Here is a 17,467-nt window from a genome sequence, read left to right on the forward strand (position 1 = left end):
AAAGAAAGAAAGAAAGAAAGAAAGAAAGAAAGAAAGAAAGAAAGAAAAAGGAAAAGGCTGATTTCAGAAAAACTGGGAAAGCCTTACATGAACTGATGCTGAGTGAAGTGAGCAGAACGAGGGGAACATTGTACACAGTAACAGCAACACTGAGTGATGATCAACTATGAATGACTTAGCTATTCTCAGCAATATAATGATCCAAGGCAATTCCAAAGGACTCATGATGAAAAATGCTACCTACATCCAGAGAAACAACTGATAGAGTATGAATGCAGATTGAAAAGTATTTTTTTCACTTTCTTTATTTTGTATGTGTATGTGTGTTTTTTCTCTTGATCTGTGTCTTCTTTAATAACTTGACTAATATGGAAATATGTTTTCTATGATTGCACATATATAACCTATATCAAATTGCTTACCTTCTCAGGGAAGGAGGAACAGACGGAGAAAATTTGGAACAAAATTTTTTTAAATGATATTAAAAATTTTCTTTGCATGTAATTGGGAAAATAAAATACTACTTTAAAAAAAAAGAAAAAGAAAGTTTGACCCCAACAAAAAAGGAATGAAAAAAATTAATTTTGCGAGGAATAGAAGCCAAGTTTATTGATCTCACAGAGTTACCAAATCTGAGTTGGAAGAAACCTCAAAAGCTATTTATTTCAATTCATTTCTGAAGAACAATCCCCTTTATAAAATACTCAACAAATGGTCATCTGGCCTTTGCTTGAAGACCTCTAGTAAGAAGAAACCCATTATCTCCTGAGATGACCCATGCCCTTTTGGGATGAAACTAATATTAGAAAGTTTTCCTTTTATCAGTCCTATCTTTTGGAGCTAAACAAACTCTGCCTGCTTCCCCTTTTTTGAAAACTGGGACATTTGCCTGTCTTAGGTCCTGTGTCACCTTTCCCATGCCAATATGTCTCTTTATTGTGGCTCTTTTATTTTAATCACCTTTGTTTTCAAATCTATTGTCTCCCCTCACGTAGAGAGTGATACCCTATAAGAAATAATAAAGGAAAGAGAAAAACAATATAGAAAAACTATCCAACACATCTATTTCCTCCTCCTCTTTTATTTTCAGTTTAAAGTCCTTTTAATTAGGTCAAAGAGCTTTGGAAACCATCAAGCCAGTGGGAACTGGACTGTATGACTTTTGATCTTGATCCAGAGTTCATTAAATCTCCAGAGTTAGGTGCCTCAAAGATCAGTGACCAGTGCCTAAATGGTCATGTCTGTGGAAGAAATGGTAGCACAGTTTGACTAGAACAGAAAGTGCATAAAGGAAAATGATATGGAGTAAGACTGGAAAGGCAGGTGTGAGTCAGATTGTGAAGGACTTTAAATGCAAGCCTAGGCAGTTTATATTTTATCCTAGAGGCAATAAGAGAGGGAGCCTCTGAAGATTTTTGAGTAGGGAGGTGATGTGGTCACGTATCTCTTTTAGAAATATCAATTTGGGGGCAGCTAGGTGGCGCAGTGGATAGTGTACCATCCCTGGAGTCAGGAGGACCTGAGTTCAAATCCGGCCTCAGACACATTATACTCACTAGCTGTGTGACCTTGGGCAAGTCACTTAACCCTGATTGCCTCAAAAAAAAAAATCAATTTGTCACTTGTGTGGAAGATAGATTGGATGAGCAAGAAACTAAGGACAGGGAAAACAATGAGAAGGGTAATGTAATAGGAGAGGACTGATTAGGGCCTAAACTAGGTACTACTCTAATGTGCTATGTTTTCACCATCTTGTACTTGCACAGTTGATTTTTTGGATCCAATGTTTATCCTTACTAAATTTCATCTTCTTAGCTAGTCCAATGTTCCAGGATGCTCAGATATTTGTGGATTATGATTCTATCTTTCAATGTATTTCTTTTTCCTCTGAGTTTTGTGTCACTAATAAAGTTGATAAGCATACCATCTGTCATCATCTATATTATTGATTAAAAGTGCAGAACAGGACCAAGGACAGAACCCCATTGCACTCTTCACCATCCCTCTTTGTTGACACTGATCCATTCATCACTCTTTGCATTTAGTCAGTCATTCTGTTCTGAATTCACCTAATTGTACTATTTTTCAGTCCCCATCTGTCTATCTTGTCCATAAGAATATTATGACATACTTTGTCAAATGCCTTGCTAAAATCAAGACATGATATATCCCAAGCATTACCCTAATACATTAGTCTACCAAAAAAAAGTTGGTATACCTTGAATAAAAAAAATACAATTCCTCTTTTTATTATAATGAATTTGACTAACATTAACAGATATGAACATGGAACACACAAGAAGATTAAAAAGGAGACTTCAAATGAAATCATGAATCTCTACTATGCACAGCTTGTTTTTCGTTTTTTGTTAGTATGTTTAACATTCACATTCAATATAGTATTTATAAAACTTCCCTGCTTGTCTGTGAGCTCTTCTGAAATTTCTTTTGCTTTCTTCTATTTTAAAATGATTCATTGACAATTTTTTCTTTCTTTTTGGTATCACTGTCACTACCTTTTACATTCCCCAAAAACTCTACCTTGCAGGGTATAATGATAGTCAAGCAAAACAAATTCACACACTGTTTGTGTCTGAAAATATGTGTCCTTTAGTCCATCACTTCTCTTCTAAGAAGTGGGAGGCATGTGTAATGATTAGTCTTCTGGAGCTGTAGTTGACCATTGCCTTGAATATCATTCTGAAGTCTTTCACAGTTTGTTTTCAATGTTGTATTCATTTGCATAAATTGTTTACTTGCTTCTTATCACTTCACTATATATCAGTTAATATAAATTTCCCCCAGTTTTTCAGAATCTATCCCTTTCATGATTTCCTACAGTGCAATGATATTCCATTATATTCATGAATCATCATTTGTTCAGCCATTCTTCAATTGATAGGCACTCACTTTGTTTCCATTTCTTTGCTGTAACTAAAAGTGCTGCTACAAATATTTTTGTACATATAAGTTCCCTCTTTATTTTCTCTCTCTGGGTTATAAGCCTTGTTGTCATATAACTAGATCAAAAGATATGCAGGTTGGTTACTTTTTGGATACAGTTCCAAACTGCTTTCCAGAATTTGGGGGGGGAATCAATTCAGAGTTCCACCAACAGTCCTCTCATATCCCCTCTAACAACGGTAATATTCCTTTTTTTTTTGTCTTTTTGCTAATCTAAATGGTTTGAGGTAGAATCTCAGAATTATCTTAATTTACCTTTATCTTATTATTAGTGACTTGGAGCATTTTTAATGTGATTGTTGATAGTTTACCTTCCTATTTTTGAGAACTGTCTATTCATTGAGTAATGACATGAGGTAACATAACTAGATTTGTGCTTAAGGAAAAGTCACTGTGTAAAGTTTGAAGGAGAGGTTGGTTTGGAAGGAAATATAATGAGTTCTGTTTTGGACATGTCGAGTTTGAGATGTCAAAAGGATCTTGGAAATGTTCAATAGGCAATGGTGATGTGTAACTGAAGCTCAGGGGAGAGGCAAGAGATGGATATATAGATCTATGAATCATCTGCATAGAGATAATAATTAAAGCTCTGGATTTTGATGAGGTCCCCAAAAGAAAGAGTATAAAGAGAGTAGAGTACGGAGCCTAGGATATAACCTTGGGAAATAACCAGCAAAGGAGACTGAGGTAAAGCAGTTAAACAAGTAGGAGGAAAATCAGGAGAGAATAGTGTCATGAAAACACAGAAAGAAAGAATATGGAGTAGGAGATGGTACTTAATAGTGTCAAATATAGCAGATACATCGAAAAGGTTTAGGACCGAAAAAAGACTATCGTTTTTGAAAAGTCAGAGATTACTGATACCTGAAAGAGCAGTTACAGGTCAAGTGCTGAGGTTGATATTGAGACTGCAAAAGGTTGAGGGATAAGTGAGAGGAGAGGAAGTAGAGGCAGGGAATGTACACGGTTTTGTCCAGGAGTTTGGCTAAGAGAGGGAGAACCATAGGATGATATCTTGAAGGAAGGGTAGGATCTATTGAGAGTTTTTGTTTTTGTTCTTGGTTTTTTTTTTTTTTTAAGGATGGGGAAAACTTGGGCATTTTTTAAGGAAGTAAGAAAAGAACAAGAAGGTAGTGGGGAGGGGACGGGGAAGGAGGGAGAAAAGGGGAGGAATCAGGATCAAGGACACAAAGATTGACCTTGGAAGGGAGAAGGGTTACATTAGGAGAAAGGGATGATGTGAAGGGGTTTTGAGATGAAGGAGAGTAGGAGAGAACAGGAAACTAACTCTAATGACTTTCATTTTCTCAGTAAAGTAAAAAGCCAGCCAGATCCTCAGCAGAGGGAAAGGGGAGGGAGAGGTGGGGAAGGAGGAAAACGGGAGGGGGGGATATATGGGAGTCTTGAGGATATAAAAGACATTTTGGAGAACCTTTTGTGGGAAGTGAGATAAAAAAATCAATTAGTAAAGAATAAAAGGATTGCTTCAGTGAGGACCTATTTGAAATTCAATAATATGAATTTATAATGTACCCAGTTGGCAAGGTTGTATGACTTCCTCTAAATCATTCTTTTTCTTATATATTTATATCAATTAATTATATAGCTTACCTGTAAGTCCTTTGTCAGAAAAATTTGTATGTCTTGATTTAATGAACTCATGCTGGTTTATAGTGCTTATTTTTGCCTTTCCTAAGTATTTAAAAACCCTTCAGTAATCCACCCCAAAATTTTATCAGACAACAATTTTAGACTTACTAGTCTATCATTTGAAGTATCCACTTCTTTCCCTTTTTGAAAATCAAGAACATTTATTTGATTTTTTAATGAAACTTCTCTCATTAGCCATGATTCTTCCAAGATTGCTGATGGTAGTTTAATAATCACATTTACAAGTTCTGTCAGTGCCTAAGGGACATAGTTAGTCTAGATCTGGTGGTTTAACTTAATTGAAGGCAGCTAGGAATTTTCTCACCATCTCCTTACTTAGTTTGGTTTTAATTCCCTGTTAACTACTTTTGTTCTGAAGATCATTCTCCAAGGTGTAAAAAACAAAACAAACAAACAAAAAAAAAAACCAACCAGAAACAAAAGAAATATGGAGCAGTTCTGGTTTCTTTTTTCTCTTGTCATTGTCCCTTCCCACCCAAGTAGGCTTCTTATCTTTTTCTCTGACTCTTGCCCTCCAAACAGCTAAAAAGGTCCCCCTTTTTTTTGTTGTTGTCTTCAGTATTTGTCAACAAGCTTCAATTTGAAATGATCTTTGGCTTTTCTGACACTATTCTTAAAGTACCCTGCCACTGTTGTATAACATGGCTGTTTAAAATTTCATTTAGCTTATGAACTCCCATTGTAGCTACATTGGGATTTTTAGATTCTTCTCTCTTTCTGTACTTAAAATTTTGTTTTTAAGTGCATTCTGTCCCTCTTTGAAAGTATAGGGACATTGGATCCTATCCTGTCTCTGAATTCTTTGAAATTTGCTCTCCTAAAGTCCAGGCTATGCCTCACATGCCTATCCTTATTTATTAAAAAAAATGACATGGTCGTGGCCTCCCAGGGTTCCAGGTCTTTCTGATTCACTAATCAGCTCTCCCTCATTGGCCAAAATCAAATTCAGAATATCAGTCTTTCCTTGTTGCTTTCCCTGTCTTCTAAAAGATGAAATTATTAGTAAGGCAGGTCAAGAATGTAGTAAATTCTTCTATTTTATCAGAGAAGGACATCTAGCAGAAGTCCAAGTGATACAATTAGCTCAAGCCCTGAGGACCATAAGAGGGGTGGTATCTAGCCCTGAAGTTCTATCCAGTGTAAGGAAATCACAGTGTAGAAACTCTTTCCATAAATGTAGACTGACAACTTGATTGTAATTTATGGTTTTAGAAAGTTACCTGGAGCGCTAAGAAATTAAATGACTTACCCAAGGTCACACAGTTGGTATGTTTCAGAGGAAAGACTTTAGCCCAGATATTAATGATGCCAAGCCAGCTCTCTATCTTTTGTGCCACTCTGCTTCTCACCAATATCACAATTATAGCTTGCCTCTGTGCCAAATTTCTGACTTATAACATCTAATTCCTCCAGCTGGTCTTGTGGCCAGTATTATGCTCCTAACAGTATACTGAGTCATCATCAAAAATAATTCACTAAGTACCTTCTCTGTTCCAGGTACTGTGCTAAGTGCTGGAGATATTAAAAAAAAAACAACAAAAAAAACCACAAAGTCCCTGCCCTCAAGGAGCTCACATTCTGATGAAGGAAACAACATGCAAAGAATTGTATTTATATATGATACATGCAGTGTAAATGGGAAGTAATTTATTAGAAGGAAGGCAGTACCAGTAAGGGGAACTAGGAAAGGCCTCCTGCAGAAGGTGGGATTTGAGGTGAGTATTCTGGGAAGCCAGGAGACCAAGGTGAAGAAGAAGAGCAATACAGGCATGGGGGATAATCAGGGAAAAGGCAAGATGTGAGGAACAGCCGAGGTCAATGATGCTGGATTGTAGAGTATATGGAAGTATAATAACACTGGAAAGGTAGGGAAGATCCAGCTTGTGAAGGACTTAAAAACCTAACAGAGTATTTTATATTTGATCTTGGGGGTAATATGGAACCACTGGAATTCATTGAGTAATGACCTCCACTTTAGGAAGTACACGGTAGCAGCTGAGTGGAAAGATGAATTGAATGGGAAAGATTTGAGGCAGGGTGACCAATCAGCAGTCTATTCTAATTGTCCAGGTATGAGATGATGAGGTGACAGGGTGACAGCTGTTTTAGAGGAGAAAAAAAGACATATTCTGCCTTAAGGCAGAATAGACATGATTTGTCAACAGATTCAATATGTGAGCTGTTGCTATTTCCTATTTCCTAGGATCTTTATTCAGCCTTTATCGGGGTTTGTTTTTTTTTTCATCCCTTAGGTTCATGGATTTCCATTAAAACAAATATTTTCTTGATCCTTAATAAATATTTGTTGAATGACAGAATGAATATATAATGTCCGCCTTTTCCTTCCCCCAACCTGGTCTCAGGGTGCTAATTGCTAATGATAGCAATTGTTAAATTTTCAGTGTAAGCATTTACACTGCTACAAATCAGGACTTGATTTATTGTTTTGTTGATTGTTTAGACCTAATAAAGTAATGGAGAAAATGTTAATAATGCAGATTAAGCTTAAGAATGTGTTGTGGGTACATTTCCCCCACCCTCTCCCTACCTCCCTATCCCTCTCTCCACCAAAGCTTGTTGTTAAATATTTACCAACATGTTCCTGCTTTTATCTAATCTGTTCCTTTTGAATAATGCGACCTCTTCCATTGCCAGCCTCCAGTCCTGAGTAATACTTCCAGCCCCATCAAGTCTCAGTGATACCTGTGAGGTCATAGTTATTTCTTGTTAAGCTCTCCTACTTTTTTGTTTATTACTGATATTATATACTCTCAAATATAACTAACTAAGCCTATTGAATATTACTGTTTCTTCTCCTCTTTCCTATCAATGTCCCTTATGAAGTAGAGTATTTCTCCTGCTGTGCATCTTCCTGTATCTTATCTACTGCTCTCTATGTCTTCATTCCTCCAGGCTGTCTGTCATTCCTCTCCAGGCTGCACTCCTGACCCTCTGGAGTTTCCCTACCACGCCAGCCCCCTCCACCTTCAGCTCCATTTTACATGCTATCTTCCCCCATTAGAATATAAGCTCCTTGAGGACAGGGACTATCTTTCTTTCTGTTTGTATTTATATTCCCAGAGTCTAGCACAGTGCCTGGTACACAGTAAATGCTTAATAAATGCTTTTGATACATGGAATTCAAAAAAATAAAATACTATTTCAAAAATGAAGATGATGGATACAATGAAGTATGGGAAGACATATGAACTAATATAAAGTGAAGAAAGAAGACGGGGAAAACAATATACATAATGACTTAAAATGTAAATAAAAGGAAGAAAGCAAAATTTAAAAAATTTTAAAAATGCTTATTGACTTATTGACTTGACTCTAAGGTATCAGTTTTATCAACTGTATTTGGACATTTTTCTCTTTTCTCCTCTTCTTTCCATTTGAAGTTCTCTTATACATATCAATCCCTCTCTAGGCAAATACATTTTCCCTGGCTCTTCATTCCTCCATCTTATGTCTTTACCCAGAAACCTAAATTCTTTTTTCCAACACCATCTCTGATGTCCCTTCACTTCTCAAGCCTTCACTTTACCTAACCTTCCATCAGCAGCAGTGATTAAAACATCAGTCATGTCTCCCAAATCCTTCAGTTTCCTGCCCAGCACTTCATAATCCCCAGATATTCTTTCCAAATCTTTCCTAGCAGTATCACTTCCCTGTCACATGACTCACCAAAAGACAGTAGTGGGTAGTAGTGATCCTCAGATCATGTTCTGAATACTGAACCTCAGAATATAATCACATCTTCCAACTGTTCACATCAGGATGACCTCTGAGCTGCCTCCAAATCTTTTGGCAAGAAGTTACCCACCACCACCACAGGGATCTTGCTGAGGCCAGTAACAGATGTCATCACTCTTGGTTCATATGTACCTTACTTTACCCTTCTATGGATTATAAGAAGCTCCCCGCTCCTTAGGAATAGTAGATCACAAAGGTACGTGAAGGCCCTGCCTCTTCTGTGGGAAAATTTTACTTGGACACAGTTTGGAACACAACAGAAGCAATACTTGATTTATTTTCCTAAGTAACCAGGATGTCCTTTTGTGTTGTGGTTGTCAGCTAGCAAACGGCCCAACATTGAAGCATGTGGTAGCTTCCCTGATGCCTTTCTTGCTCTTGTCTCCAGTGGGCCTGCCAGCTTCCAGTGGACACATGGGACATGTGGCCTGCTTTAATTTTCCAATGTACATTCACCTCAATCAGTTTAGAAACAATGTTGCACTACTTTTTATTCTACCCTTCTTTGAAAACATTCTTTTTATATTTACATAAAGACCAGTGAAAGTGAAAAAAAAGGTGTAGATTCATCCTCTGTGGGAAGAACATTGCAGCCATTATTTCTCAAAGGCCCTTGTTCTACCCTTCCTTCCTGGTGTTACTCTACCATCTCCCAGTCTCTTGAACTTCTCCTTATCTGGATTTGCCTCTGTTGCTTTAGAGCAGGGGTTCTCAACTTGAAGTCTATAAATTTTCTTTTTAAATTTTGATAGCTATTTCAATATAATTGGTTTCCTTTGCAATCCTATGTATTTTATTTTATGCATCTAAAAACAGAGAAGGGGTCTATAGGTTTAATGAGACAGCCAAAAAGGCCCATGATATTAAAAAAATAGTTTAAGAATCTTTGCTTTAGAGGCTTTTTTCTTCTTTATTTTTTTTCCAGAGGCAAAGTGGTAGTGGACAGAAGGCTGGTCTTAAACTGAGGAATATTCCTCAAATCCTAGTTTAACCCATACTGGCTCTGTGGCCCTGCTCAAGTTACTTGGTGTTCTACTACATATCTCTCTAGTACTTACAAGCTGCAGAGAAGATGCACACTTGCATTGGTAGAGAGATGTCCTTAACTGGGAGTCCTTTCTCTATATTAAGAAAATCAAAGGTATAGTTCCTGCAACCTATCCTATTTTTTTCCCCTAGAATCTTCCTGACAAGGGAACGTGTTCTCCTCCGTGATAAATTAGAAAGAAGTGAAATCTTCTTTCAGACTGTTTTCCTTCTCCTCTAGGAGACTAGTTTCCATTTAGTGCACATCATTATTATTTGCCTGTCAGAAATATTGACAAATGGCACCAAGGCAACATAATGCAGTGGAAAGAATGTTGGGCATGGAGTCAGAGGACCTGGGTTCAAATCCTATTTCTGTCACTGTCTATGTGACTTTGAGAAAGTTACTATCCCTTTCTGGGCCACTGTTCTCTCATCTGTAAAATGAGAGGGTTGGGCTATTTTGGTGAAGAGGTTCTTTGACCTGGTGTCTCTGAACTTTTATTTTAAAATTTTTGGATAACTATTTCAATGTAATTGGTTTTCTTTGTAACCTTTTGCATTTTAATTTATGTTTTTAAAAATATTCTGGGAGTGTGACCCGGGGCAAGTCACTTAACCCCATTGCCTTGCCAAATACATACACACACACACACACACACACACACATTCTGAGAAGGGATCCATATGCTTCACCAGATTGCCCAAGGGGTCCATGGCACAAAAAAGGTTAAAAAACTTTGGTATGGAAGAAAAAACACTAGCTGTAGAGTCAGAGGAGCTGGATTCAAATCCTACCTCTATCAGTTACCTTCTTTTGCATTGCTCCTAATGATAAAGCTTGATATTTCATCCCCCACCAACTCGGTGTAGCAGAAAACATGCTGGGTATAGAATAAGAGAGGCCAGAATCAGCTCTGCCATTTATTAGCTTTGTGACCTTGGACAAGTCCCTTAACTTGCCCGGGCCTCATTTTCCTCAACTATAAAATGAAGAAGTTGTACTCCAGGGACTCTGAGGTCCCTTCCAGTTCTAGATCTCTGGAACTATAAATAAATGGCCTCTAAGTCTCCTTCTGTATCTAAATCTGTGGTGCTATGATCCTGGAGGTCACTAGAACAGCTCCCTCAACCTCACCTTCCATATATACATAAACTGAGATCCTCCGCTATTTATGGTTCTCCTGAGCTACGTCCCCTAATTGCAGCCAGGCTCTGTTGTCCTGAACTCAGGAACATAAAATATTTTTAATAAGTTTTTAATGTCTTTTTTTTTGTATCACCATAATTTTCCCCAGTGTCCTTCCTTCTCCTGTATCAGACAGCCATCCTATATAGCAAATAATATTTTTCTTTAATAGCATTTTTTTCCAATTACATGTAAAGACAGTTTTCAACACTCATTTTTGTAAAATTTTGAGTTCCAAATTTCTCTTCTTCCCCCCTTCCCTCTCCCCTCCCCAAGACAGCAAGCAATCTCATATAGGTGATATATGTGCAATCATGCTAAACAGATTTCCACATTAGTCATGTTGTGAAAGAAGAATCAGAACAAAAGGGAAAAACCACGAGAAAGAAAACATTTAAAAAAAAAACACAACACAAAAAAGTGAAAATAGTATGTTTTGATCTGTACTCAGACTCCATAGTTCTTTCTCTGGATGTGGTGAGCATTTTCCATCACAAATCTTTTGGAATTGTCTTGGATCATTGTATTGCTGAAAAGAGCTAAGTCTATCTAACTATTAAATAGTTAATCACTGCACAATGTCACTGTTGTTGTGTACAGTGTTCTCCTGGTTCTGTTCACTTCGCTCAGCATCAGTTCATGTAAATCTTTCCAGGTTTTTCTGAAATCTACCTGCTTACCATTTCCTATAGAACAATAGTATTGCATTACATTCATATACCACCACTTGTTCAGCCATTCCCCAACTGATGGGCATCCCTCAATTTCCAATTCTTCCACAAAAAGAGTTGCTATAAATATTTTTGTACATATGAGTCCTTTCCCCTTTTTAATGATCTCTTTGGAATACAGACCTAGTAGTGGTATTGCTGAATCAAAGGTTGCAAAAATTGCAAAAAATCAGAGCCCTTTGGGCATAGTTCCAAATTATTCTTCAGAATGGTTGGATCAATTCACAACTCCACCAACAACATATTAGTGTTCCAATTTTCTCACATCTTCTCCAACATTTATCATATTAGTCAATCTGATAGACACGAAGTGGTACCTCACAGTTGTTTTTATTTGCATTTCTCTAATCAATAGTGATTTAGAGTATTTTTTCCATGTGACTATAGGTAGCTTTAATTTCTTCATCTGAAAATTGCCTATTCATATCCTTTGACCATTTATCAATTAGAGAATGAGTTGTATTCTTATAAAACAAATAACATTTTTAAAAACAAAGAAAGGAAAGGAAAAAATCAGCATAACTGATCAATACATTGAATAATTCTGAAAATATGTTAAATGAACAACACTCATGATTATTCTCTATAATTTTGCAATATTCACTTGTGAGTTTGTTTTTGTGTGTATGTGTGGGTGTGTGGTTTTTCTTTCCATTTCTATTTTAGTCATTATGAACATTGTTTTCTTGGCTCTACTTACTTTACTCTGCATCTGTTCATGTAGCTCTTTCTATTCTTCTCTGCATTCATCATATACATAATTTCTTATAGCACAGTAAAATAATTTGCTTAGCCACAATTTATTTAGCCATCCCCAGTCTGTCAATAAGCATTTATTAAGCACCCACTAGGTTCCAGGCACTATGCTAAGTACTGGAAATACAAAGAAAGGCAGAAGACAGTCCCTGCTTTCTCAGGGACTGTTTAATGAGGGAGACAGATGAGTTATAGACCAAGACCATGTACAAAACAAGATATATTCAGGGTAAATTGTAGATTATTTCAGAGAGAAGGCACTAAGGTTAGGACGACTGGGAAAGGCTTCCAGTAGAAGGTGGTGCTTTGGTTGAGACTTACAGGAAGCTAGGGAAGCCAGGAGTCAGAGATGAGGGGGTAGAGTGTACTAGGCATGGGAACAGTCAATGAAAATGTCTGGAGTCCACAGATGGAGTGTCATGTGTGAGGAACACCAAAGAGCCAGTGTCTCTGGAGTATGTAGAGGGAAGTAAGATATCAGAAGACTGGAAAAATAAAAAGGGGTCAGGCTATGGAAGTTTTTAAAACCCAAACTGTGAATTTTATATTTGATCCTGGGGCAATGGGGAGCCATTGGAATTGACTGAATAGGTCAGAAATAAGCTTTAGGAAAAACAATTTGACAGATGAGTGGAGGATGGACTGAAATGGGAAGATACTTGAAGCAAACGGACCCTCCAGCAGGCCACTGCAATAGTCCAGGCATGAAGTGATGAGGTCCTGCACCAGGGTAGTGGCAATATCAGAGGATAGAAGGGGGTGTATAAGAGAGATGTTGGGAAGGTAGAAAAGACAGGACTTGGCAACTGATTGAATTTGCATTGGAGATGAGAAAAAGTGAGGAGTCCAGGAGGATACCTAGGTTGTAAGCTTGGGTGTCTACTTCAGAATGTAACCATAGTGCTCTTCTTCTGATAAACTCCCTATGTCCCAGCTGTCCTTGGCATTTTGTTGACTATTTGTTCAATGTTGTGCATAGTATTTAACAAAAAGCCTCAGCAGATTCCGAGCTTTAGTCTTCCTGACACTAGGACTGCATATGCTATTCCTTCATATCCACTTATGTTCAATTAACTGCCCTTGCCTCTTTCTGTATTGGCCACCTGACCAAAGTAAGTAAGTGAGCTCTCTTACTCCTTTAGAAGACCCATAGGATCCTAGATTTAGAACTGAAAGGGACCTCAGAAGTGATCTGGTCCCAGGCCCTCATTTTACAGATGAAGAAACTAAGTCCTTGAAAGTTTAAATAACTTGCCCAAGGTTACACAGGGAGCAAAATGGCAGACTTGGGATTTGAACCCAGTCCCTCTGGCTCCAAATAAGAGCCCTTTTTTTATTGTACCATGCACTCAATGCCACCTTTTCACTGAAAGCCTCAGGGTGGGCATCATATAAATCCCAAGATAATCTTTTTGCAGGGTTAGGCAAATTAAATGTCAACTGCCTGGGTTTCTGTAGCTTTCTTCTTGTCTGTTCACTGGCCTTCCAAAAGGGCCCTCTCCCTAGCCTTTCATGGATCTCTGCCAATTTTCATCAGGAGCCAGACTCAAAACTCATCTCCTCTAGGAAGTGGATTAACCCATCTCACTGAAGATTTTTTCATGCCTACAGGTATCTATTTGTAGCAAGTGCCAAGTGGTAAAAGTACCAAAAAAGAGATATAAGCACGCTTTTCAGGGGCTCACAATCAGATTATTGCAATAAATATTGCAAAATACAGAACACAGACATTAGTAAAGCAACTTTTAAAAATTAATTAAAAATCATGCTTTGAGAATTTAATGTTCATCCCACTCACTATTACACCAATCCCTGTTGGATTAAACAAGTCAAAACTTTTAATCTAAAGAAAAGTTATATAATTTATGCAATTTTTCCCATTGTTCCTAATCTTGGATCTGCATTCACCCTTTCTTGATCTCAAGTTACTCCATTTTCACAGTGGCTGGAGGCTTTTCTTCTCTCTGGCTTAGGCAGAAGACACAGGAGTTTTCTCTGCTGTCCTAGTTAATACTCTTTTTTTTTTTTTTCAGAAAACTAGCTAATATAATCTCACCAGCAGATTGTGACCTATCTAAAACAGGTAATCACATGGTGATCTTAAAGCACCAATCCTCACCTAGTCTAACAGATCTGGATTCATCCCAAGTGAAATTTCTGAACTGCAACTTCTTACAATATATCCTTTGCCCCATTTACTGAATTTCTTAACAGGGACTATTTGCTGTCTCCTGGATGCATTCCCATCTCTAGGTCTTTGCTTACATGGTTCTCATGCCTAGAATGCTCTCCCCTTCCCATCCCCCATCTGCACCCTGGCTTTAGAAATTCAAGGCATCCTTTAAGATTAATCTCAAAGGCTATCAGGGGTGGGGAATCTGAGGCCTCGAGGCCACATGTGGCCTTCTAGGTTCTTAGATTCAGCCTTTTGACTGAGTCCAAGATTTACAGGACCCAGCCCTTTATTAAGGGATTTGTTCTGTGAAGTTTGGATTCAGTCAAAGGGCCACACTTGAGGACCTAGAGGGCCACTTGTGGCCTCGAGGTTACAGGTTCCCTACTCCTGGCCAACTCCTTCAAGAAAACTCTCCCTATTGCCTCATTTGGAAATTATCTTTCCTACTCCCTGGCTATCTTTCCCTACTTCCCTACTCCTGGCCAACTCCTTCAAGAAAACTCTCCCTATTGCCTCATTTGGAAATTATCTTTCTTTCCTTTGACTTCACAAAGTACCTTGAACCTGTCTTCTGTTCCTACAATCCCATTCTGCATTGTTATTGTATACTATTTCATATTTGTGATTGCATCCCTTGCTAGATTGTAAGGGCAGCTACCGTGCCTTGATTCTTGTATATCCCCCCAATGCCAGGTGCAGTGCTTTGCACATAATAGGAGCACAATGTACGACTATCCAAGGAAAGAATTTATATATTAAAAAGATATTCTTGCCTCCCTATGCATGGCTCCCTCTCTCCAGGCTGTCTTTTTATCTGTCTGGCCATTTCTTAAAAAGTTATTTTTCTAATTCACCCATCTATATCCAGTTCCTTACTTTTAGGTGTTTTCCAAAGCTCTTTCCTAGGCCCTCTCCACTTCTCTCTGCACATTCACTCCCTTCCTGTTCTCATCTGCTCCCCTATATTCAGTTATCACCTCCAAGAAGATTCCCACTCCTGAACTCCTGATCTTAGATCTCCAACTGCTTGCTAGATGTGTATATCTGGTTGTCCCACCTCAAAATGAATATGTCCAAAATTGACCACACCTTCCCCCTAAACCTGTCCTTAACCCCCTAAATGTTCTTATTATTGTTGACAGAACCATCATCATCTTCCCAGTCAACCAGGTGTGAAACCTCAAAGGCATCTTCAGCTTTTCCCTCTCCCTCACCCTCCATAACCAAGGTGGTACTAAGTACAGTCAATTGCATCTCTGTGATTCTATCTCATCTTCCTCTTACTCTCTCTACTGACTCCTCTCTTCACAAATGGAGGTCTCAGGTCTCATTTCCTCTTTCTCTAACTTTGAGAGAGGCACTGGGACATTGGACCGTTTTTCTCCTATACCTGGGCATTCAGCATGGACCTCTTTCTGAGGCCTAGGCAGCCTCCCCATCCATTATTCCACCTACCTCTTTATTATTATCAATGTTTAACACAGCACCGTGCACAATGCTTGATAAATAATTGCTTGATAATTAAGTAATTAAGCAGTGATAAAGATCCAAACACAATAGTATTCTAACCTTAGTCTCAGCACAATAGAAGTATGGGGAATCACAGGTCAATGTGGCTAGAATAATCTGATGAGACTTCCTGAAAGACCGGCATATAAAGAGTATGATTTTGAAGATTGAAGATAGGGAGGCAAATGAAGAAGAGTGGTGAAATAATCCTGATGACAAATGATCAGTTTTATTATTATTATTATTATTCCTGGGGGAGTTTAAATGACTCAAAAAATACAGTAGTTTATTGTTAAATGAGAATTCGCCTCAACTTTCTACTAATTCTCAATGTGGACACTAAGTCCCCCTTTAACAGATGGAGGTAGTAAGTTGTTATTATATTTCAAGGATTGATGATTGCAATGGTATTGGTACTTCCTCCCTCACTCCCCCTCCACAACCCAGAATGCAACTCCTTTGTAACTCAGTAGACTTTGAAAGTTAACAATGGTCAAAAAATTCATCACCCAGTGGCCAAACTCGTGAAGAGCCACCATAATATTATATGGTTTGTTTTAAAGTAGGACATTATAAGAAAGGCTAAATAACTTGTTCAACTGGACATAATGGAAGATTCAGGAATAGATTCTGGATCTGACTTCCAGTAGTCTCTCCCCACCCAGTTTCTCTGCACAATCGCTTCATTTTCATTTACTACAAAGTACATAGCCCCAAATTGCTAACGCAGCACTGTACAAAGTACAAAAAAAAAGTCAAACTCAATACTGCCAGTAGAAAGCATACTGTTTTATGCACTGTACTGCAGTTTTAAACAAAATATACGAGATCAAGTGGGACTGGATAGGGCTAAATTTCGCTTTGCAAAGAGACATCCCTCGTTCTTTGCACGGTCCGATGAGTACTTTAAGGACTTAGGACTTTCTTGCGCCATGTTTCTGATGACTGCCAGCTGCTTGGTGACTTGCTTTCCCCTCGAGGCCAGTGGGTCTATGCCTCGGCAAGCCCAGGGAGATCCTTAAAGAAGCCAGTGGCTGCACGGGCCTGTGAGGCTACAAACTTTTATAAGGGAGTGCTCTGGGGGCTGAAGTTGTGGGGAGGGGGGGCGGTGGCAGAAATGCAGAAATAATAACAACAAAAGCTATAGAACCAGACTCACTGACTGGGGCCAGAGACGGAGCCCCAGCTGGGTGACAGGGGACTGGAGGCTGCTGGCCGGGTTGCAGGCTGGAGTAGGAGCTGCGACGGGACCAACAGCGGCGGCTCCGGCGGCGGCAGGCGCCCCGCCCGGGCTGGTATGCGGGTGGAGAATGACGCGGGAGGAGGGGTCACGTGACGCCCGTGGAATGCCAACAATGTAGCGAATGTCCCACTTGGGTCTGCGCGTTGGAACAGCGGCGTGAGCGCCCGGGGAAGATGGAGCAGCCGCCGCCGCCGCAGCAGCAGCCCCCACCGCGGACGACCACGACTTCTGCGCTGCTGCCGCCTCCGCCCGGGGCACCCACCTCCCTGCGGGGCCAGCAGCGGCCCAAGCCGCCAGTGCAGTGCTGCTCCGCGCGAGAAACCACCGAGGAGCCGCTGGTCAGCGGCCCCAGCTACCCCTAGACCCCACCCGTCTCTGGAGGTGAGTAGGCACTGGGGGGTGTGTGTGTGTGTGTGTGTGTGTGTGTGTGTGTGTGTGTGTGTGTG

The 17,467-nt window shown here is 39.2% G+C and overlaps 1 protein-coding gene and 1 pseudogene across 1 annotated transcript in view; both read left to right on the top strand.

The window, feature by feature from the left end:
• The window catches only part of LOC114054431, a 60,317-nt pseudogene extending 43,410 nt beyond the window's left edge, over positions 1 to 16,907 (top strand).
• A 387-nt stretch (positions 16,908 to 17,294) lies between these two features.
• The window catches only part of LATS2 (large tumor suppressor kinase 2), a 74,248-nt gene continuing 74,075 nt past the window's right edge, over positions 17,295 to 17,467 (top strand). Inside the window, exon 1 of the mRNA XM_027835140.1 lies at positions 17,295 to 17,402. The gene's annotated coding sequence lies outside the window, so the exon portion shown is untranslated. The remainder of the gene's footprint in view (positions 17,403 to 17,467) is intronic.

Source organism: Vombatus ursinus, unplaced genomic scaffold, assembly GCF_900497805.2.
Source record: "Vombatus ursinus unplaced genomic scaffold, bare-nosed wombat genome assembly UNPS02014813.1, whole genome shotgun sequence".
Lineage (NCBI taxonomy): Eukaryota > Metazoa > Chordata > Mammalia > Diprotodontia > Vombatidae > Vombatus > Vombatus ursinus.